Raw genomic sequence first — 24146 nt, 5'->3', positions numbered from 1 at the left:
CCCCACAACCACGCAGATCTGATTCCTGCTCCCACTGAAGTGGGGTCAGGACTGGGCAGCAGATGTTACGTCAAGACTGAGGCCACCACGAGACTCCGAAGGAGAGAAGTGGGGGAGAAGAGAAGTCAGGAGGGCTCTAGAGCCCCCCGCCCCGAGTATACCACAAACTGGTGCCTTTGGACCCTCTAGACAGAGGTCATCACCTCCTGGTTCGACTTCCTGCTCCAGTTGCCTGAGATGGGTCAAGATACATTAAGTTAACACACTTATCACACAACAGGATCAGTATCCATTGTAATGGAGTATGCCAGCCACTCAGACTGGGAGAGTGGAGTGTAGGTTACGTGTGTAGCTACACACTGCAACGAAAGGGAGGTGCACACTGCAGCGTGTAGCCACGAGGCAGTGAAAGGCTCTGTCATGGGGAGGCAGTGGGGAGCTGTGCCAGAGCCTTTTCCCCTTCACCTCTCCCCTGCTGGAGCCTTTCCCTGCAGCACGGACAGGCTCTGGCAGGGGGGAGCTGCCAGAGTCCTTCCCCCCTACCTCCCCCTTGCCGGAGTCTTTCACTGTGGCAGGGAAAGGCTCCAGCAGTAGGATACTACATTGCTAAAAATAGCATAAACATGGGTGGCACTGCTTGGCCATCTCGAGAAATGTGTAGGATAAATAACCTAGGGTTCATGTCTCTACTCTAGTCACCTAAGTAATGCATCACCCTCTACACTGCTATTTGTACCCATGCTAGCTGGGCGTGAAGTGTCTGTACTCTACATGCTGCCACAAATGGAGATCTACCTTGAGAAAGCCATTTGGGTTCATGTTCTACAAAAGCAGTATTGTCAACCCAAGTTTCAGCAGCATGAATCAGCCCCCTTACCCCCCAATCACAAGAGCAACTTAAAAATCAAATAATTCATTTTCAAGTTCTTTTTCTTTGCTTTCAGGTTTTAACCTTTTGGGCTTCAGGTTTTTAAGCCTGTCTCCATGTTCATGAGGGCTAGAAACTTTCATCAAAAGAACAGTAAGCTCAGAGTATTCACACGACTCCAAGAGTTAGAGCTTTATATTGCAATGACTTGTGATAAAGGAAGCAGGAGTTGACAACACGGTTGCCAGTTTCTTAAACACCAATTTGCTGATTTTTAGCAATTTTTTTCCTTGTACATTTATAAGTAAACTATTTTTTTAATATATTTATTTTAATGGAAAAATTGTTTATCAGGCAATAACAGTCAAACCAGAACCATTTATCTAACATGGTCCCCTCCCTGTGAACTTTGTGGGGTTAGACCACATTTGTATTTGTTTTTCGCAAAACAGAATCCCGGCCGATGAGGCTTGTAACACAAATCCTCCCCACCATTTGCTCTCTCTGTCCGTAACAGAGGTGTCCTAACACTGGAAATGTTTTTCCGAAACCCTCACCCAAACTTTGGAGTGTGGATAAAATTGGATCTGGGTCTGAGAAAAACTTTTATTATGGTTTTGCTCTTACTGACTAGCTGGAGCTTCCCAAGGGAGGGAATATCCAACCACATCACGGTCATCATCACAGCTTCCTTCCATGACACCAGGGGTTACAAGCAGCTACTTTAAATGCTTCATTATTTCTCTCTTCTGAGAGAGATGATGAGACCAGAGTTGGAATTTATGCTCAGTAATGATCCATAACTGCTTAAAGAATTACCTGACCATCTTGGTCTCATTAGTTGTCTGCCAGCTACAGGGAACTCAAGTTGATGCAGAAACTCATATTTTAATAATGTTATCACATAACGTTGTACCAAATAGAATTAGCGCCAGACAATCAACTGATATTTAATCAAGAAAAGTTTTGAAAAGCAAATGGAGTGAAAACAGTGCAGGAAGTGATGATTTTAAAGCAAACTCCAACCAGTCCAAAGAACACTCAGTTGTGCGCTGAACAATTCCACCCCACTTTTATTGGAAGACCCACATCTGCCAAGCAACTGGTTTTTGTCAGTCCCTGAAGACAGATTTCATTGTAGAATTTCTGCCAGTCATAAACCAGCTTTAACCACCTCATCTCCCAACAAACATGTGCTCTTACGGATAAGCTGGCCCATATCTGGCTGAAGGACACAATAGGTCTCTTCTGAATCAATCAAATTCGCCAGAACTTCAGTAATGGCAGAGTAGGTAAAGCTGTCTCATTGTACAATGCTGCATCAGACACAATTATTAAATCAACATCAGTATTTGGGGTGCAAGGGAAAAAATTCTTGTAACAGAGTGATATTACAGCATCAATGTTTCTTGCTTTGGAAACGTGTTGCTTTGCTGTTCATGTAGCAGCAGGAGACCATTTTACCAGAACAATGTGCTAATTCCATTGACATTTCTTGAACTCCGCCATCTGGTTTTGGATAACTGCAAGGCTGTTTCAAGTAAAAAAAGAAAAACAGGACATAATGGATTGTTGCAGGACCTCAGGAGAGGTTGCAAAAGAGAAAAAATCCCAGTGAATTTATAATGAGAGAAAAGTGAAGAGCATTGGTGTTTCTGTACTGAATCATTTCAGGATCTCAGCAATTAAACCTAGAGGTTCTCCAAACAATTAGCTGTGGAGTATCCCTTAACAACAGATGTTAAATCAGCCGATAGGCCCCTTGTGAATCTTCACCAGAACCTTGCTCAAGAGAAGCTGCGGGTCATCGATCCTGATGAAACCCAAATGGGTTTCTGTACTCTGGCTGTTCAGTTAAGTCACTGGTCTAAATTAATCATAATGATTACATCATCCATCCATGAAAAACAGAGAAGAAAATAACAGATTGGATCAAATATTAAAAAGCAAAATTACAATCTGTTCCAAATGCATAAAAAAGTCCTAGCTTCAGTCCATGGATGACAAATTATTCTTGTAAAAACATTTTTCTGTACACATCTATGACATCCTTGATCCAAGATCTCAAAGCATTTTACAAACATTAATTAATTAATCCTTACCACAGCTTGGTGAGATAAGCATGTATCATTATCCCCATTTTACAGATGGGGAAATAGATGCATAAGCTTAAAGGCCACACAGTGAGCCAGTGGCAGAGCTGCGACTAAAACTCAGGTCTCCTGACTTCCAGTTCTACACTTCAGCCATTAAGTCAATGCTCTTTAATGAGAAGGAAAAGACATTAATGATTACAAAGATCCAACTTTACAGAGTATCCCAGCATCAAGTTGTGTCCAGTCTAAGTGAGTGGGATACCTCCACTTCCATTGCTGCTGCTTTGAAAGCCACCATGAATTTCTCACCGTAAAAGCTTCAGCTTTTGCAGAGGGGAGAAAGGCTGTTAAACAACTAGATGTGTTTGACAAAGTCCAGATGCCATTTATCTAGGGGCTTGGCTACACTTGAGAGTTGCAGCGCTGGTGGAGGCTTTCCAGCGCTGCAACTTAGTAACTGTCCACACCTGCAAGGCACATCCAGCGCTGCAACTCCCTGGCTGCAGCGCTGGCTGTACACCTGGTCTGCTTGGGGTGTAACGAGTGCAGCGCTGGTGATGCAGTGCTGCTCGTTGGGTGTGGCCACACACCAGCGCTGTTATTGGCCTCCAGGGTATTAGGAGATATCCCAGAATGCTTTTAACTAATTACTCTCTTTGTTTTGTTATGCAGCCTCTCTTTGTTTTGTTGTGAACGCAGGGCTCCGGGAGCTGCTTATCTAAAAAACAAACACAGCTCCTGTTTGCTGTGATCAATCTGTAACTCAGTGAACAATCAAATGAGATAAACCCTGTGAATAAGGCAGGCAGGGGGATGAGTGAGTGTTTGCTTGACAAGAGAAACAGCGGGGGCGGGGCGGAGAAAGGGAGTCCGTTGGAGCAGCTGCTTATCCATTCTGCAGGCTGTTTGCAGTTAAGCGTAAAGAGTCGGGAAAATTTTCTGATTTTGCAAGGCAGGGAGCTGATACACAGTGTCGGGTCCAAAAATCCACTCTCTCTCTCTCTCCCCCGCTCCCTGTCACACTACACCCCACCCCCCTCTTTTGAAAAGCACGTTGCTGCCACTTGAATGCTGGGATAGCTGCCCATAATGCATCACTCCCAACAGCGCTGCAAATGCTGCAAATGTGGCCACACTGCAGCGCTGGTAACTGTGAGTGTGGCCACACACCAGCGCTTTCCCTACACAGCTGTACGACCAGTGCTGTAACTCCCAGCGCTGCAACTCTCAAGTGTAGCCAAGCCCTAGGTATCACCCAGAGACAATACTGCTAAATGGAATTTCATTTCATGCTTCCCATCTTGGGGTTTACCCGTGTCCCTGCAGTTACCCCAGGGATCTCTCCATTGCCACCATATTTCTGGCCAAGGAGAACAGAATGTAAATGGCTTTGGAGTCCCAGAAAACTGTTCCTAAGTTTGCAGAGTTGCTATAACTTAGTGGCCTCTCTGCCAGGTGTAGAGAGCACTGTCTTGGTACATCTTCCAGTTCCTGCTGACATTAGAAGCAGGATAAGGGGTCAGGTAAATAAAACTTATTCTCCACTGGGGGTTACATATTGGAAAAAAAATGCAGTGATGCTCTTCCAAGCTCTGCCCACCCAAGATGCCAAAAATGAGATGCCTCTCCCAGTACATTGACATGTTCCAAATAGGATGATATATGTTCTGTTGGGCTTGACATCTTTTCATTGGGGTTTGCATACACCCATGTGTTCTGCTGAATCTCTCGGGCTTAGCTCAGCCTCAGAGGCAGTGCTGGGCTCTTTGAGACTTGTTTTCCCATGGTGGAATGCAGATTCTTTGTTCAGCTCTGGTAGGCTCTTTTTTTGACTGAGGGGAAAAATAAATGGTGTCATCTCCTAAATGCCATCAATTGTGGCACCAGAAGGAGATGTCCCTCACAGTAGCTTGTTCAGATCTTTATAATATGATCACCCTGCTCCTTTCTTACATGCTTTGGACAACAGTGAAATAGTTAACATTATTGATATTCAAATTATCACTTGGCTTCTGAGTTATCACCTCACGGAGATGATTGGGGGCAGTTCACATCTCTCCCCGAGCTACTGTTTCAGGATCTATAAAAATCCAGGCATACACCACTCCATAAGTTACACTTATCATGTTTTGAAGGTTTTCTTCAAAACACCAAGAGACAGAAACTAACTACAAGAAAAACTTAGAGAGAGTCAGGATCACAAGATGATAACTCAAGGAAAATACCACCTACACTTGTACCTCAACCCCAGGTTCTCCTGTATGGTGGCTCAGAATATTAACTGGCCACAGGGCTGACCCAGAATGTCACTTTTTTTGCCTTCTCAAAGCCTTTACTGCATTTAAGCGGCCCTCGATTACAGACAGGCATTATTCTTATTTCTCTCGCAAGCAGCTAGTAAATTGTCCTACAGCTCAATATTCACTTTTCAGAGTCTCCCACCTTACAACAGAAATCAGAGATGGAAAAGCCTTATTAGCTCATCCAATCCATCATTTTTGGACCAACGCAGGATCACATCCTCTAGTACATTATATTCTCCAGTACCTTTTCCAGTCAAGCAGCGATGCTTTCATCAGTATCCTTGAGAGATTATTCCACCATGATCTCAATGTTGGGCAATTTTTCCTCATATTCACATTCAACCTTAAGTTCTCTTTAGTTGTCAAGTATTTTCTGGATAAGGTTACCCAATACTTATTTGCAGAATTCTAATTTGCTAATTACAGAATTCTAATTTGCATCCTGAATTAGAAGGTGCCCTTTGTTTGCATACCATCCCACATCTCACACAAAAAGGCAGCAACTTTGCCTATGGACACCTTTGTGTGGCTTTACAGATAAATAAAGGAGAAGGTGAGTAAAAATGTATCAAAAGAAATTTGACCCAACAAAGCGATGACAGTAACTTAAGGAAAGGGGGCCAGATAATGCAGAGTTACTGTTCTAGGCTTTAGCATCCAATCACAAATAAAGACGTGAACTGGTAGCACCAGATGAGTCCTAGATGTTTACCCATATCTGAAAAATCAGTCGATGCATTTGGTATGATTGTCACTTTCTGCTCAGAAGAGGTTCAGCATAGGAAAAGAAGCAGCATGCAGGTCAGAATTAAGGTTCATCAAGCCGCTAGCAACCTAAGAGTGTAGTAGTAGGAACACAGATCATTATTAAAAGTGCATTGACAAAATTGAATAGTGGACCAAGACTGGAGAAGTGGAAACCAGCAGTTGGGAAGCTGGCCGCTAGAGAAAGGAGTGAAGGTTTCCTACCATGAAGATGTTGGGTGGGGCTGAGAAAGGAGTCCTGAGTGTCAGAAGCATAAGCAGAACAATTTATCCATGTTGGAAAATCCCTCACGTACAGTGCCCCTTCCTCCCCATAATCCTTAAAATTTAGCCAGCTATCAGGTAGGAATTTACACATTTACTAAGAGTTAACTCACATAATCTCAGTAACTTCCACTGCCAGCCTCTGACCACAGTATAACTTCCTACTAATGAGTACTTCAAAGACTGAAGTGCTCCTGTTAATGACAAGTTCATCGGATTATCACTCACCTTAACTTTGCTCTCATTGTCATAAGTCTTGAAGCCATCCTTGACCTCAAACTGTCACATAAAAAAATCAAACCCCTAACGGACATTGTTATATCAGCAAAAGTTTCTAGTGTAGACCTGGCCTTAGCTCTTAAGTGTCTATTTCCCTTTTGAAATGGGGTTAGGTGCTTTTGCAAATTTTACCCAAGGCTTCTGCATCAAATTTAAAACGACCTTCCTCTTAATGCTCCATGGACATGCCCCTTCTGATCTTCTAGGAGTTCATGTCCACCTGCAACTCCCCACAGAATCACTCACTCCACTTCTCTAATTTAAGCCCTGGTCTACACTGGTGGTGGTGGTGGGGGATCGATCTAAGTTATGCAACTTCAGCTACATGAATAACATAGCTGAAGTCAACGTACTTAGATCGACTTACCATGGTGACTGCTGCCACTCCCCCGTTGACTCTGCCTGCGCCTCTCGCAGCGCTGGAGTACAGGAGTTGATGGGAGAGGGCTCGGGGGTCGATTTATCACGTCTAGACTACACGTGATAAATCGATCCCCACTGGATCGATCGCTGCCCGCCAATCCGGCAGGTAGTGTAGACATACTCTTACTTTCCTCTTTGACCTATTGACTCTCTCATGTTGTGCTGGGGGAATGGGTGGTGTTCATTACCTTGTGCTGTTACTCTACTTGGATTTTTCTTCTTCCTATGAGTCACACGCACTCTCTCTAAGGCTTTGTCTATACAGGACTTTCGTTGGTAAAACTTCTGTCATTCAGGGGTGTGGGAAACCCCCTTCTCCCAACCGACAAAAGTTTTACCGACAAAAAGTTCCAGTGTGAACAGCGCTTTGTCGGTGGGAGAGCTTTTGAGCTACACAAAGCTTATCTCTCTCCCCAACAGAAGTTAGTCCAATAAAAGACATTACCTCACTCACCTTGTCTAATATCCTGTGACCAACATGGCTACAACAACACTGCATACATATAAAAATGGTTAGATTTTCTAAATGAATCTAAAACCTCCTACAGAAGATGTATTGTTTGTTCCAGTTTACTCTGGTTGACTCTGAAGCAAAGACTCCCAGTATGCTGCCTATTTTGCTTATATACTATAGCAATTGTATCATACATGTGGACGTTCTTTTCAGTCACTTGTAACTTTGTCTGAAATCTTTCACTTGGACTGAATCTACATCAGTTAAATCATTTTCATTTTTGTTTATGGTCATTTTCACTTTCTTAGGGATTGTCTACACTTCCAAACGATGGTTGACATAGCTATGACATCGCTAGTAGACTAGCGTATACTTGGCTGGATAACCGTACTCAGAGAGTAGTTATTAATGGTTCCCAATCCTGCTGGAAAGGTATAACAAGTGGGGTTCCGCAGGGGTCTGTTTTGGGACCGGCTCTGTTCAATATCTTCATCAAGACTTAGATGTTGGCATAGAAAGTACGCTTATTAAGTTTGCAGATGATACCAAACTGGGAGGGATTGCAACTGCTTTGGAGGACAGGGTCATAATTCAAAATTATCTGGACAAATTGGAGAAATGGTCTGAGGTAAACTGGATGAAGTTTAATAAAGACAAATGCAAAGTGCTCCACTTAGGAAGGAACCATCAGTTTCACACATACAGAATGGGAAGAGACTGTCTAGAAAGGAGTACGGCAGAAAGGGATCTAGGGGTTATAGTGGACCACAAGCTAAATATGAGTCAACAGTGTGATGCTGTTGCAAAAAAAGCAAATGAGATTCTGGGATGCATTAACAGGTGTGTTGTGAGCAAGACATGAGAAGTCATTCTTCCGCTCTACTCTGCGCTGGTTAGGCCTCAACTGGAGAATTGTGTCCAGTTCTGGGCACCGTATTTCAAGAAAGATGTGGAGAAATTGGAGAGGGTCCAGAGAAGAGCAACAAGAATGATTAAAGGTCTTGAGAACATGACCTACGAAGGAAGGCTGAAAGAATTGGGTTTGTTTAGTTTGGAAAAGAGAAGACTGAGAGGGGACATGATAGCAGTTTTCAGGTATCTGAAAGGGTGTCGTCAGGAGGAGGGAGAAAACTTGTTCACCTTAGCCTCTAATGATAGAACAAGAAGCAATGGGCTTAAACTGCAGCAAGGGAGATTTAGGTTGGACATTAGGAAAAAGTTCCTAACTGTCAGGGTAGTTAAACACTGGAATAAATTGCCTAGGGAGGTTGTGGAATCTCCATCTCTGGAGAAATTTAAGATTGGTTAGATAAATGTCTATCAGGGATGGTCTAGACAGTATTTGGTCCTGCCATGAGGGCAGGGGACTGGACTCGATGACCTCTCGAGGTCCCTTCCAGTCCTAGAGTCATGAATCTATGAATCTATGGTCTCCGTGATGTGAAATATTCAAATCCCTCAGCTCCGTAGCTATACCGACCTAGTTATGTAGAATGCTTCCATGCACCTAGCTGTTGTTTGGAGAAGTGAAGTTTCTACAGGGACAGAAAAAGCCCTTTTATCATTGTTGTCTGCATCTATCCTAGGGGGTTATGGCACCATAGCTATGGTGCAATAGCTATGCTGCTATAGTCCACGTAGCGTAGACATGGCTTTAGTGGTGGAATTCTTCCGGGGTTGCAAACATTGAAAGGTAATGTATATTTGTTCTAAAATATCTGTTTTCACTAGCTTTTTTTTAAATTGGGGAAAGGTTTCTTAAGGTTTGTAAATAGTTTGATTTTACACAATTTAAATTTGTGGCCAAATTTAAGTTGGCAATATCCCTTAATATGAACATTAAGCATAATGAGGCAGAAATAGAGTTCTTTAACTAGTGCAGAGATTGGCAACCTTTGGCGCAGCCCACCAGGGTAAGCCCCCTGTGTCTGCAGGTTTGGCCAATCACAGCTCCCACTGGCCGCGGTTCGCTGCTCCAGGCCAATGGGGGCTGTGGGAAGTGGCGGCCAGCACATCCCTCGGCCTGAGACGCTTCCCACAGCCCCCATTGGCCTGGAGCAGCGAACTGCGGCCAGTGGGCGCCGCGATCAGCTGAACCTGTGGACGTGGCAGGTAAACAAACCAGCCCAGTCCGCCAGGGGGCTTACCCTGACAGGCCGTGTGCCAAAGGCTGCCGATCCCTGAACTAGCGTATACTTAAATTCTTAATATTAACACTGTATTAAGCTACTCTAGATTTCTACTAAGAGGGTTCCTGGTGCCATATACAAACATATGTAAGGTAATTAATGACATGAGTTGCTTCACTGAAGTCAATGGACTAGTCACATGGTTATGTACCTTGCTGGATAAGTGTCATATGCTATTTTTAATTTCTGCAATTTCTCTGGCATCCTTTGCACCTACTTTTTTGTTTAAAATTTCAGCTATATTTACCAGATAGTGTGAGGGCTGGTGCACTGTGCTGTCTTGTATGTGAACTGCAATCATTACTATGCTGACATATTCACAAACTCTACATTTTCATCCAAATAGATTTCTCTACGAGTTTCACTGAGATTGCAACAGGCATCTCAATTCTGGATTTATCATCCCATTAAATAGTACAAGTACAGTGGAGAAAAAGTATAAACACCTACTATTGACCCGTCTCTCTTACTTCAGCTATCAATTGCCTAAAAATAAGTCCAGTAATCTAGACATTGCCCGAACAGCCATTTTAATTATGTGCGGTTGTTAAAGGACCTTATGTCTGCTTCTTAACAGCTGCCAATACACATGTCCAAGGAGCTCAGCCTTAGAAGTCATTCACTGCCCTGCAGAGGGAGAGCTGCAGTGCTCAGACTGGGCTAAGCACCTGTTATCCACGTTGAATAGGGACATATTTGCAGCCAACAGGGAGGCAAGGGAAGATATCAAAGGATTAAATTGGGGCTCTGAGGCTGCAGTCTTCCTCTTCGGTAAAACTTCTTTGCTTTCTTACTTTTTACAGGCCTTCAAAAACAGTGTATTACTAACACTCAGAAAAAACTGACAGCAAAGGTCAGGCAGGAGCATCCCATGGTTGGGAGAACTATAGCTCAGCTCATACAGAGTGCTGACCTTAAAGACTCTCAGACTGAGCAGAAGCATGGAGCATCAATATGGAGAAAGACACCTGCTGGGCAAATGCTCTCTGCCAGTTTGGCTTCTATCAGAAGTTCCAAATAATTTCTTATCTTACATTTAAAATAGCCACTGCCTGATGGCACTGGTTAAGTGCCTGTGCTTCTAACCAAAGAGGTGGAATTTCAGGTGTTCAGCTTCCTACATTTGCAAAACAAGGACATTAATGGTATTTTGGGCTCAGCAGTGCAACAGAGAGCATGTGCAGTTCTTCTGGCATTGATCTTTTGAAATAACAAATCCTGAAGTTTGCAGTGTTGTTCTAGCCATATCGGTCCCAGGATATTACAGAGACAAGAAGAGAGAAATGAGACCTGAAGAAGAGCTGTCTAAGCTTTAACCTTGTCTCTCTCAGTCCAATAAAATATATGACCTCGATTCTGAAGTTGTCATTTTGTTCATGAAAGCTTGACTGAAAACTCTCCTTTCACCAGTTCTGCTTTGCTGCGAGACAACACATCAGAGCCTTTGTTATGCTCTCAGCAGAGCTAATTTGCTTATTGGGACGTGGAAGGAGTTTCCAGCACTGCCATCTATTGGGGAACTCATAGCAGTATTGTTTCTTCACTGAACTTGAACTGAAGAGTTGAAAGAGTCTAAAGCAGGGGTCGGCAACCTTTCAGAAGTGGTGTGCCAAGTCTTCATTTATTCACTCTATTTTAAGTTTTCGCGTGCCAGTAATACATTTTAACGTTTTTAGAAGGTCTCTCTATATAAAGTCTATAATATATAACTAAACTATTGTTGTATGTAAAGTAAATAAGGTTTTAAAAATGTTTAAGAAGCTTCACTTAAAATTAAATTAAAGTACAGATCTTATCAGTTTAGTGTGATCCTTGCCCTTGCTTTTCCTTGCTGAGTTTTCCAATGTCTGGCACATACTTGGATACTTTAAGCTGCACACGGGCTTCTGTGTGATCAGTTGTTAACTGGCTCGGAGAGGGACAGATGACAGATTTCATGCGTGAAAATGCCTGCTCACACAGGTATGTGGATCCAAATGCTGAAAGCATTGCAAACACAATTTTCTTCAAACAGTTAAATTTCGCTGGCAGGGACGTCCAGCAGGTCAGAATAGAGGCCCCATGATCTCTCTCAGTAGCTTCAAGTGCGCTCCGCAGATCTCCAAACTTTGATGCCCACAATTTTGAGCTTTATAATTGAATGACCTGCATTTCGAAATCTTCAGCACCCATCCACTGAAATACAGACAAATCCAAGTCGCTTTTCTAATTAAACCTGAAAAGTTCAACAAAAGAAAGCATTGGGCCAAATCGCTGGAAATCTTGAAATCTGTCACAAAATTCTGATTCCAGTTCTTGCATGTACATTCTAATCGCAATGGCAAACGCGGTGCGCTGTTCCACGTGGTGTGATAGTGATGTAAGCAGCCAATCAGGACTTAAAAATATCCCAGCACAGTGGCGCTGGAACAATTTTTAAGGTGAGGGTGCTGAGCTGCGCCCTCTCTTGCCCCAGTCTGCACCCCTCACTGCCCCAGGCTGGGGCCAGTGGGCCACAGCTGGGGGCAGCTGCAGAGCCCCGGGCCAGCAGCCAGGATCCCAGGCCGGCAGCAGAGCCCACCGGAGCGGTGGCCGGGACCCGGGGCCAGCAGCAGGCTGAAGGGGGCTGGCGGACGGAACGCCAGCTGGCAGTGGACTGGCAGCCAGTACCCAGGCCAGCAGCGGAGCCCCCCAGACCGGTGGGTGGGACCTGGGGCTGGCAGTGGGCTGAGCGGGGCCGGCGGACAGAACCCCAGCTGGTGGCCAGGACCCGGGCAGTGTGAGTGCCACTGAAAATCAGCTCGCATGCCATACCCCTGGTTTAAAGCGTAACACTGCACGTTTACATTGTAAACTGTGTAACTTTCACTATGAAAGTCTAGATCTTCACATATTTTAAACTCTCTTAAGTCTAAGTTAATGGAAATCTCCAGTCTACTATCTAGAAGACAACCCAAACTGATGATTGCCAGACTTCTGGGGGGGAAAAATAAAGTTAAAAAATCCGAAGTACAAAAATATTAGTTAAAAGTTGGCTCAGTTAAGAATATTAACAAAGTTTGAGAAAGCACCCTGAGCCCTCTCCTTCATGAGGAAAACAAGATCATTAATGTAATCTTATTTCAGAAGTTACTCTTTATATATACCCGTGCATTTAGCAAGGAAAATAACATGTGGCAACGTAACTTTTAAGGAGTATAAAATGTGGGGTATGCAGCTGTGTGACATTATAGGGAACCAGAGGGTGGTTTTAAATAGAAGCAGCACTTTTTTGTTCATAAAACATTCCATACTAATGGTTTATATGTAATATAGTACTAAAGCAAGTATGATGTGGCAGCATATACACAGAGTATTTGAAAATAAGCCTTGCCCCAGTTTTATAACCGTTCCATGTGAGCAGACCCCTGTGCCAGCTCTTCTCACTCAACTCAAAGGGGTTGAAAGTGGGTTCAGGGATCTGCCTATGCAGACCAGATTGCAGGATTGGTGCACAGTTAACAAATTAAGGGTCTGAGCTTTTTATTTCCGAGGCAGGCAAAATTCCTGTTGGTTTAGAGGGGACTTCTGCCTGTCAAAGATTATGGAATCAGACCCTTATTGTCCTGGTTCTCAAAGGGTGTTGAGCACCAGTAAATCTCAGTGAAGTCCATTATTATTTCTATTCTAGTAGCTCTTAGGCCACGTTTACACTTACCTGCTGGGTCGACGCGGCGAGTTCGACTGCTCGGAGTTCGAACTATCGTGTCTGATCTAGACGCGATAGTTCGAACCCCGGAAGCGCTAGTTCGAACTCCGGTACTCCACCGCGGCAGGAGGAGTTGCCGGAGTCGACCTTGGAGCCGCGGAGTTCGCTTCCGCGGCGTCTGGACGGGTAAGTAAGTCGAACTAGGGTAGTTCGAATTCAGCTACGTTATTCACGTAGCTGAATTCGCGTACCCTAGTTCGACCCCCGACCTTAGTGTAGACCAGGGCCTAGAGTCCCAAATGGGAAATTAGGTTATTTTGTGCAAAGCACTGTACGCACACAACAGCAGCTAGAGGTGATCAGTATCTGAAAATCTGATCTTGATTTTCAAAAACTGTTTCACCTGAGTTTGGCAGGTTCTTACTATACTTGCATATTTGGTACCTAGTTTTATGTGCAACAAACATGTACTTATATATTTACATAGTACTTAGTATGTTCAAAACATACAATTGACTTAAAAATTGAACAGTGAGGTTTTTTTACCTACTGTTGTGGCAAGCCTGAAATTCCGGTATCTGAGGACTTGTCTAGATGGCTAGTTAGTGCATGGCAAGCAGAGGTGTGAACATACAGCACATTAGCCTACTGTGCACTAACCGGCCATAGGGACCCTGCTATGGCACACTGAAAGTTCCTTAATGCAGGAAGTACATCAAAGCATACTCCAGTTTAGAGTATGGTAACAGGATCCACACTGGTAGTTAATGCGCTGCATGCTAGCGCTCTGTATAGTCACACCCAGGTTTGCCATGCACTAACTAGCCATACAGACAAGCAAAAAGATTAGAAATATTTCTGTGTTATTTTGTGCATTTGACAGCACTTTGCGTACAGTCCGTTTCACTGGTTCCCCTGTTGACTGGGTGGGACCATCAAACAACAGGTGAGAGAAAAATGTTTTTAAAAAAATGGACTGTGAAGTAAAAATTGGCAGGGGGACTCAGTGGCTAATTTTGTACCAGAAACTACTTTCTACTTTATGTTTTTCAAATATATTGACAAGATTTCAAATAGGTAGTATCCCTCAGCCAGCTTACTTATAGACACGTTGGGAAGTGTTCCCCCCCAATGGGACTGTATAATTGAGGGCTTTCATACTAAGCCATGTATCCAATCATCTAATTGCACAAATAAATCCTAAAGGTAGGCAAAAATGAATGTTATTCTTCCCATTGGAGGCAGAGACAGGAACTTATGGGCCTTTTATTTTTCTGATTACTGCAGACGATGCCACGCCAGAGCTATTTCTCACTATCTTAATTCATGTGCATTACTGTAAGATGACTATAGTACCTGATTTTAGCTCCTAGCAGCCTGTTTAGTTATTCCTTCTTATGCACTGGACACAGCTGTACGACCTTTTCCAGCTCAAAACCTTACTGCAAATTTCATTCTTGTGCTGCTCTCAGACTCATGTTTTTGTCCCTAATTAGAATTTGGTTTTATACAATGTCTTTAACAAGGTATCTCAAAGCACTTTACAAAGCAATGAGGATAAATACCAGGGGCCAAATTCTGCTCTCAGTTACACCGCTGGAAGTCCTGAGTAACTGCAATTAACTAAATGAAGTCACTCAGGATTTACACTGATGTAACTGAAAGCACAATTTGACCCGTTTAATGTAGGGATGTTAGTTAACACACCAGGACTTTCACCCCTTTCCAAAATAAGCTGTATACGCACTTATCAGAAGTTCTTTTAAAGAAAAAAAATGCTTAACTTGAATAAAAAAAAAATACATCCAAGGGGCCAAAGGTCAAATAACAGAATAATTCTGTTTTCAGGCTAAACAGAACTGCAAACAACCTTAGTAGCAATAATGCATCATTTTTGTTTGTTTCCAAGAACTTTAAGCAATAGGAATACAACTTAAATCCTGGGGGATTTGCTGAGAATTAATTTATCCTTCAACTGTTAGATTTAACTATAATTCTGTGCAAAGGATACTTCTAACAAGATATTTTAAGGTTCTGCAGAAACAGATTGGGCAAGGGGGAACATGGATACCTTAGCTTAAGATCGTTTGAACTTTGAAGGGCTCAAATGAAGACTCTGGTTATCCAGGGACATAAAGATTTAAAAAAAATAATATATATTTTTTAAATTTAAACAGTTTTTTTTTAAAGAAAAAAACCATTAAAATTAAATTTGAAATTGACAACTTCTATTAAGGCCTAAACTTACTATAAAATATTAAAATCATTTAAATGAAGCAGTACATGTTTGCTGCCATGTTTTAAAGAAAGTCAAGTCAGTGACTGGTAGATGTCACTGGCTAAGCTCCTGGAAGCAGAGTTTGTTGAAGTGCTAACCCAGTTTTTGACATCAGTAGCCTCTTCTGCAGGTGCAGAGAGAATAATGTCTTCACTTCAGTTTACTCAACTAGTTCAGCTGAAAGACTAGCTCATTCAAAAGTCAAGAAACCAACTGAGAATTGAAAAAACAGGAAAGCTTGTTTTCCTTTTCCAATCTATGAATCAAAACTGTCTGAGAATGAGATCTATTAGTTCTAAACTCTTAAAGGACTTTGTGACCAAAAACAATCAGCTCAATCACTAACTACAAATAATACTTCCTTTGTTTAGTAAAACAGTTAATGTTAAATGCAAAACATGCTTTGATAAACTTTTTTTCTTATGTAACCATCCTACTTAAGGTAGTTTTTTCAATTAAAAATTCTGGTTTTGTGCATTTTTAGATGGAAATTCAAATTCAATTAAACAGAGCTTCACAAAAATCACAAGACAAAATTAATCTAGTAAATAAGAAATGCATCATTCACTGTTAACATAATAAAAATGTAAAAAATTAAGAATCTAAATAAATGTAAATTAAGTTTTATAACTGCTTGAATAAATGTCTACATAGTACAGCAGAACCTCAGAGTTTAGAACTCCAGAGTTACAAATTGACCAAGCAACCGCACATGTCATTTGGAACCAGAAGTACACAATCAGTCAGCAGCAGAGATAAAAAACAAAACAAAAACAAACAAAAAAACCCCCACGCAAAGACAGTACAGGACTGTGTTAAATGTAAACTACTACAAAAAATAAAGGGAAAGCAGCAGTTTTCTTCTGCATAGTAAAGTTTCGAAGGAGTATTAAGTCAATGTTCAGTTGTAAACTTTTGAAAGAACAACCACAATGTATTGTTCAGGGTTATGAACATTTCAGAGTTATGAACAACTTCCATTCCCTAGGTGTTCATAACTCTGAGATTCTACTATATATCCTTCAGGTTAGCAAAAAGAAGCATCAAATTTAGTGTAAAGACTGTTTAGTTGCAAATCCATGTTTTAATGAAAATTAACCTCTCTTTAGGAAAATAACTACAGTACAAATGCCAAACACGATTAAAATAAATTATTTACATCAAGGTTTCCTACTTGTTGATTTATATCATGATTAAAATTGGGGATTTAAATCACTTTGATTTAAAACCAGTCTACCCTGTAGTCATCTATTTTGATTTTAGCTTTTATTCTGCAATATGGCACCCTCTAGGGGTAAAAAGAAGAGAGTGTTACTTTAAGATGACTATCAAGGTCAGTAGGCTAACAATTTTACTTTTTTTAAAATCCTAATAGGACTAAACGTCCTTTCTACATTTCATATAACTTAGCATATAAAGAGAAATTTAGTCAATTAGGATACCTTTGGAGTCTGCTAATTAAACTTTCTAAACTCATTCCCTGCCTTCACCAACGTGCCAGTTGGGCCGTGACATCATCACTCAGCATTCTGGGTATATATGTAGCAGACAGTTGGAAGCAGAAAGGCAAACTCAGTTGTTGAGAAATAGTCTGCCAGGATAGTTACAGATATGCGAAGACAGCAGCAGGGTGGGTAGTAAATGGACAACAATGGTGAAAAGGAACAAAAAGGGAGGTAGAGGGTGAAAGAAACAACTCCTCCAGACTTCCCCCCAAAATGCTTGTGCACTGAACAGGACCCAACATTTCACGCTCCACAGTTTGGAACTAATCATCAATCAAAATAGAGGGAAGAGGGAATCTGGCAACAACTACAGACCAGTGTTTTCACCAGGAATTGAAATTAGGGAGGAAGTTGTTTAAATATACAGAGAGGGTGATGGCTGACAAGGGTGAGACCGTTAGAGCGAAGGTGGGCTATATGGCATGATAGTAAAAACTAAAAATTGTTTCATGACCATTAGATTTAACTCATGTTTTAAAATCATCACACAAATTAAAGTTGGCTACTTAAGCCTACTATGAAGCACTATATCTACATCCTTCTTGGTTTCTTGTTGTAATTTTGCACAACTCTATTAATGAACTTCTTGAATGCAGGGGTTTCATCTTTGGTGGCTTCTTGTGTGTTCGGTACTGCCAGTCCTTCATGATATGCTCATGATCAGGCAGAAGGTGACTCCTTTCAGAACACAAAATTCTATTCAATGAGGAAAAAGAATGTTCAACTGCAGCTGTTGTGACTGGGAGTAGCAAGAGATGGATTCCTACGTCTTTCATCCCAGGAAATATAGCACAAAGATTGGGTCGAACCTCTAGTGATGATAAAGAAGTTGTTGAAGTCAAATATTCATTTGTTCATCTTACGATATTCCGCTCTGTGGTCAAATTCTCTATTCTGTCCTGAACACATGGCAGCCCCATTGCTGGTCATGCTTCACTCCACACAACTGTTGGTGTGTACAGGCATTTGTGAAAGCTACATAGAGGTTGAGTAGAATCCGGAAGTTGCTATTATAAATTTGTAAGGATCACATCTGTGTACCTTTTCAGATGGCTTAACAAACACTTCTTGTCCTCTTCACTTAAGGAGTCAATATACGTGCCCTAATTAGTCAACTTCTGAACTGAAGTCTTTGCTTCTTCCAGTAGGTTTTCAACGTATCTCTCTCTGATCTAAGTGTAGCTTCTATTGCTGTACAAAGGTCTACTACTGTTGTAGCAGATGCCTAGATAGCATTGTTTAGTGACCAAAGTGGTTACAACAGTAGACTTACAACAGAGAGAATGGCAATAGTCTTCTCTGAACTTAGTACCAAAAGTAGTTCACCAGCCTCACTACTTAGATCTGGCCCATCTCGGTGGATGCTTTCCAAAGCCAATAATAATAGTTGCAGTAATTTTAAGACAACAGCCAAGGGTCGCTTATGAGAAAGCCAGCAGGTTTTCCCAGGTTGGACTCATTTGAACTTCAGTCCCAGGGTGTCTTCTATTTTTTCCAAGATGTTCAGTCCTTTTGGACTCTTGCTGAAAAATAGAATATAACGAAGACATTAAATTTATGGCTTTTTAAATGTCTTTTGAAGATTCTGCACCTCATACTAGTGCTAGTTGAAGTAAACAACCTCTGTAATAGGCACAGGAGAGATTAGGATTACACTTTTCTCTGAGTAAAGCTTGTACTCCACTATGTCTTCTAAAGAAGTTTGCAACTCCATCAAATGCACAGGCAGCCATCTCTTTTGAGTTCAATTTACGAGCATTTAACTCTTCTAAGATGTTGGTTGTCAGATGCAGCCAATGTGTCTTCTATAATCTGAACATGTAGAAATGCATCTACTGGCCTACCACTGACATCAAGATAACATATGCAATGACTTAATACTTGACAACCATTTGCATCAGTGCATTCATCAGCCACGTATGCACATTTTCTGAATGTGGTGAGAGAATTCTTCACTTTTCCAACTGCTGAGTCTTTCACCGTTCCACTGCATGCTTCTAACCAGTCAACTGAGCTTCTTGCAAAACGATAGTGAGCATTTGTCAGTCTTGATCAACTTCAGGATTAACAAGTGACCATGCACTTAACATTGGCCTCCAGTTTGTAGTGTGTGGTCCCTCTTGCTTAAATAGAAAGTATGAAGCGACAGCCATGTTTGTTCTCAAACTGTGTTGTGTCTCCAGCATTCTTAACAGCCTCATTAAGTACGTCTAAAATTGGCTTTAACAGTGACTGGCTTATAAGGATTTCTGCATGTCAATGCAGTCCAAAGTAGGGTGACCGGCCAGCAAATGTGAAAAATTGGGACGGGGGTGGGGGTAATAGGAGCCTATATAAGAAAAAGACCCAAAAATTGGGACTGTCTCTATAAAATCTGGACATCTGGTCACCCTAGTCCAAAGGCTTGGTGTTTTGCAGCCTTTTCACATAGGTTGTCAGCATTGGTTTGCTGATCAGTCTGGCAAACCAAGCTCCTCCACTTTTACTATATAAATCCATGGTACCCCCACATCTTGAATAGTGCATGCAGTTTTAGTCACCCCAACTAAAAAAAGATGTATTGGAGTAGGAAAAAGTATAGAAAATGGGCACTAAAATCATTATGGGTATGAAACAGCTTTCATATGAGGAGAGATTAAGACTGGGACTTATCGGTTTGGAAAAGAGATGACTAAGAGGAGATATGATAGAGGTCTATAAAATCATGACTGATATGGAGAAAGTGAATAAGGAAGTGTTATTTACTCCTTCTTATAACACAAGAACTAGGGGGTCACCCAGTGAAATTAATAGACATAAGGTTTAAAACAAACAGAAGGAAGTACTTCTTCATACAACACACAGTCAACCTGTGGAACTTTTTGCCAGAGGATGTTGTGAAGGCCAAAACTATAACAGGGTTAAAAAAAGAACTAGATAAGTTCATGGATGATAAGTCCATCAATGGCTATTAGCAGGACGGGCAGGGATGCAACACCACACACTGAGTGTTCCTAGCCTCTGTTCGCCAGAAGCTGGGAGTGGATGACAGGGGACAGCTCACTTGACAATTGCTCTTTTCTGTTCATTCCCTTTGAAGCATCTGGCATTGGCCACTGTCAGAAGACAGGATATTGGGCTATATGGACTATTGGTTTGACTCAGTATGGCCATTCTTATGTTCTTATGTAAAAAGTAATTATAATAAAAAGGTTTAGTACAGAAACTCCCTAAGATAACGACCTCTCGAGATAGCGATTATGTGCAAATAATGCATTTAAAAAATCTTGCCCTACTAGGACATGTATATTTATATAAATTTCCCAGTCACAAATCTAGCATTCTGGAGCAAAGTCACTAAAACATAGTCCAACAAACAAATGTTCCTTTGACGTACCCCCTCCCTTCTCCCTCCACTGCCTCCCACTCATAGTAGTTGTCCTTGGTCAATGGAGACCCAGAGTTCAGAGGTGATTTCGCACGAGTTCACCTCCCACCCTGGGGGAGGGGGGAGGGAGAAGGCACCTTACTCATTGCTCCATCCACTGTTCTTCATGCCACTGTTCATCATGCCATGGCCACTTGCTCTGGCCACTGTTCACTTCATCTCTCCGTCACCAATGGCCCTGCTCCATCACCTTCTGGTGCCACCTGCCACTGTGACCTCTTGAAGCTCTTGAGGTTCCACCAGCTCTCCGTTATTTCAGCTCTCAGTGGGGGAACCGTACTGCTAGAGGAGGCTGGACTGTCTCCTTCACACAAACACTGTCCTGCAGCAGATCTAAGCACTTAGACCTGATTATCAGTGATTTCAGCTCTAGTGGTCACTTAAACCAAAAAACTCTCAGTTGAGCCTTATCAGCTCTGTCTTTAAACAGGAGGGGGAAGGTCAAATAGTGCCTGTGACTTAGGCAGAGCCCACACCACCAAGCAAAACAGCTGTCCCCACCCTCTCTCTCCCCCCACTGGGATCTGCCATCAAAAACCCTTGCTTAGTGAGTGCAGTTCAGTTGAGGGTGACCAGTGGTTAATTTGTAATGAAAGAAGCGCTGGGGCTGAAGCAAGTTTTTTACTTTCATAACTGATGTGGCAAGCCCAGTGGTCCCGGGGCTATGAACTACCAAGCCCAGATATGCCAGGGCTCAGACTTGGCAAAAATTAAGCACTGAGGGTGACCCCCTCAATCAGGATAGGCTATGTACCACTCTGCTGCCCGTTACTCACACAATAAGGATAACATTTCATTACCCCCGCATTCAATACTAGAGTGATTTGTCACCCAGCACCAGCCAAAATTGATCACTTGGGTAACACAGCTCTGTCTGCTGGATACCTAGGCAAAGTAGATGTTTCCATGTAAATACAGTCTGGTCCTGAACACCTGGCTCATCACTAGATGTCAAGGAGAACTCATTCAGACCTTGCTTACTAATCAAAATGAATGCATTGACACGGTCAGAAAAAACAACAGCTGTGTGAGGAAGCTAGTCTTTGTTCATACTTCTCAAACCTATTATGTTTTTCCACCAGGTACAAGTATTTTATCACATACCATATACAGTATGCTTTTAAAAGTGTGTATTAATGTTTCAATTTCAATTCAAATTCTCACCCGACTAAATTGGCAACACTGCTTGATACAACTAGTTGACTGGTAGGGAAGTGTTGGGGAAATTTCGGGGAAGAGGGGGCTGTAGGGAAATCCCTGCTGCAGACCCCTCTCTTCTTGTCTAAAGCCCTTATCTTCTCTAAGGCTAGGCCTACATTACAATGTTAAGTTGACCCAGCTATGTCACACAGAAGTTGTGAAAAATCCATACCTCAGCGACAAAGTGAAGTCAACCTAACCCCTAGAATTCTACTACCTACACCTAGCTACTGCCATTCAGGGAGGTGGATTAACCACAATAATGGGAGAACTCCTCCTGTCACTGTAGTGAGTGTCTACACTGAAGTGCTACAGAGGCTGTAGGTAGGCCTACAGAATTCTTCCATCAACCTAATGTTGTCTACTTCATGGGTTAGGTTGTCTGAACTACAATGCTCAAAGGTGTGGATTTTTCACACCCCCGAGGAACGTAGCTAGGTTGACTTTTTAGTTTAGCCCTGGCCTTAGGGGATGTTTACACTACAAGCACTACAGCTGTAGTGATGCAGCTATGATGTGTAGCGTAGACACTTGTTGCAGCAATTTTTCACACCCCTGAGCAACATAGCTAGATCAATTTAAGAGTTAGGTGTGGACTAGTCCTTAAGGTGTATGACGATCACCTACAGGACTAAGTAGGTGTATAGCTCTGCTATGTGTACAGCCTTGCACAAATTGCCCAGGTGCATTAATAGGCTTTTCACCTTCCCCAGAATTGTCATCACCACTGCCAAAGGCAGCACACTAGACTTGACAGCTGACTGATCTGATCAAACACAGTGAATCCTATGTTCTATTCTCACCTGGCACCTCTTTGCTTCCACTGAGTCCAACCTGACCAAATTCAGATTCCTTACTGTAGCTACCACTTCTGCTGACAGACTTTCCTCATCCTTTCCTGGTCCCTTCCCTTGACAAGTCCCTTATTAAGTCTTGTTTCCTTTGGCTGCAAGAGACACATTTATGTCATTATCCATAGGACAGACTCTCACTCTGCATTGAAAACATCTGAACATAATAATACTTGATGTGACTAATACAGACTTTTGCAGTATTACCTGATCCCACATTTTAACTGTGGAATAAAGTTTATTCACTTTTATTATTATTATTATTATTATATTTTTGAGTGGAAGAACACCAGTAAGGAAACCAGTGCTTATCATGTAAGTCTCAGTATGGCACAGGTCCAACCTGAGATCAGAATTTTTGCTGGTCTTGGATTATAAACTCTTTGGGCCAGGCACCGAGCCTGCACTCCACTCAATAGGATCCCAAATATGGATTGGTGTCTCTAAGCACTACCATATTAATATTAAATTTTAATAATAATAGGTTAGTTATCTTTGCTGGTACAAAGAAACATACACTATGAGGGTGCAGGAACACTAGAAATCCTCAGAAATACTTCTAAACCTCAGACTCAAAATAGTAATTTTCCCCCTTTGCTCTGAGATGCTAAATGTATGTGATTATACAAGAGGTCTGTGTTCTTTTTTTGTTCTGTTTTTAGATCAAAATACCCCTAAATTTGACACTATCTATATCTGAGTGAAGTTGAAGTGAAACAATTGTGGATTTGCTCTTTGAAGAAATTACTGAGAGAATAACCAGGACAAAAAAACCCTCTTTCATTAGGGATCCTGCTGGTTTTGGAAGATGCTTGTGCACTGAAATTGAATATGCTGGTTTGACCTCCTTTGGCTGGTCACTTAGTGTACAACTGCTATGAATGTAACAAAGGCTAGCACAGAAGATCCAAGGAGACATGGGGAGCAGCTGCAAAGAAAGCTGTTTCTACTTTGTTCATTCAGTGTTATGTATGGAGAATCATCTCCTGCTACATAGAAATAATGCATTTTGTCTGAAGTTTTGGAATCTTCTGCTAGCACCAGCCATTTTGCTGAAAAAGGAACACAGGACACCAACAATATGTTTTACCAGGTAAACAAAATTTCATGTTTAAATGTTAAAGTTCTTCCTATTGTTAAAGCAGGGAGGATGATGTAACAGTCCATTTTCTAATACAGTAGTGTTTTTAAATGACAAGAGCAGCTTCTTACTCCATGTGTCAAGTATCAGAGGGGTAGCCGTGTTAGTCTGGATCTGTAAAAAGCAACAAAGAGTCTTGTGGCACCTTATAGACTAACAGACGTATTGGAGCATAAGCTTTTGTGGGTGAATGCCCACTTCGTCAGACTTACTCCATGTGCTGAGTTTAAAGAACATTTTTCCTTTAAACTCACATTTGGCATCAGAGCTTCCTCCCTACGTTCCTTTACAATAAAGGGGGCTCTCATCAGCCTTTTTTTCCCTTTTCTTTTTTTGATAGTTGTTATTTATCTGGCACAATCTTATGAAGAAACCTGGGAACCTTTCCACAGATGTCAGAGGTGATGGTGGTCCAGCAGTTCCCCTAAAAAATGTA

The 24146-nt window shown here is 42.0% G+C and overlaps 1 protein-coding gene across 1 annotated transcript in view; it reads right to left on the bottom strand.

The window, feature by feature from the left end:
• The window catches only part of LOC123351286 (T-box-containing protein TBX6L-like), a 59866-nt gene extending 37247 nt beyond the window's left edge, over positions 1-22619 (bottom strand). Inside the window, exon 1 of the mRNA XM_044990590.1 lies at positions 22522-22619. The gene's annotated coding sequence lies outside the window, so the exon portion shown is untranslated. The remainder of the gene's footprint in view (positions 1-22521) is intronic.
• Between the last annotated feature and the right edge of the window lie 1527 nt (positions 22620-24146).

Source organism: Mauremys mutica, chromosome 16 (genome assembly GCF_020497125.1).
Source record: "Mauremys mutica isolate MM-2020 ecotype Southern chromosome 16, ASM2049712v1, whole genome shotgun sequence".
Classification (NCBI taxonomy): domain Eukaryota; kingdom Metazoa; phylum Chordata; order Testudines; family Geoemydidae; genus Mauremys; species Mauremys mutica.
Note: the sequence above shows the minus strand (reverse complement) of the source record. Positions and strands in the feature narration are given on the sequence as shown.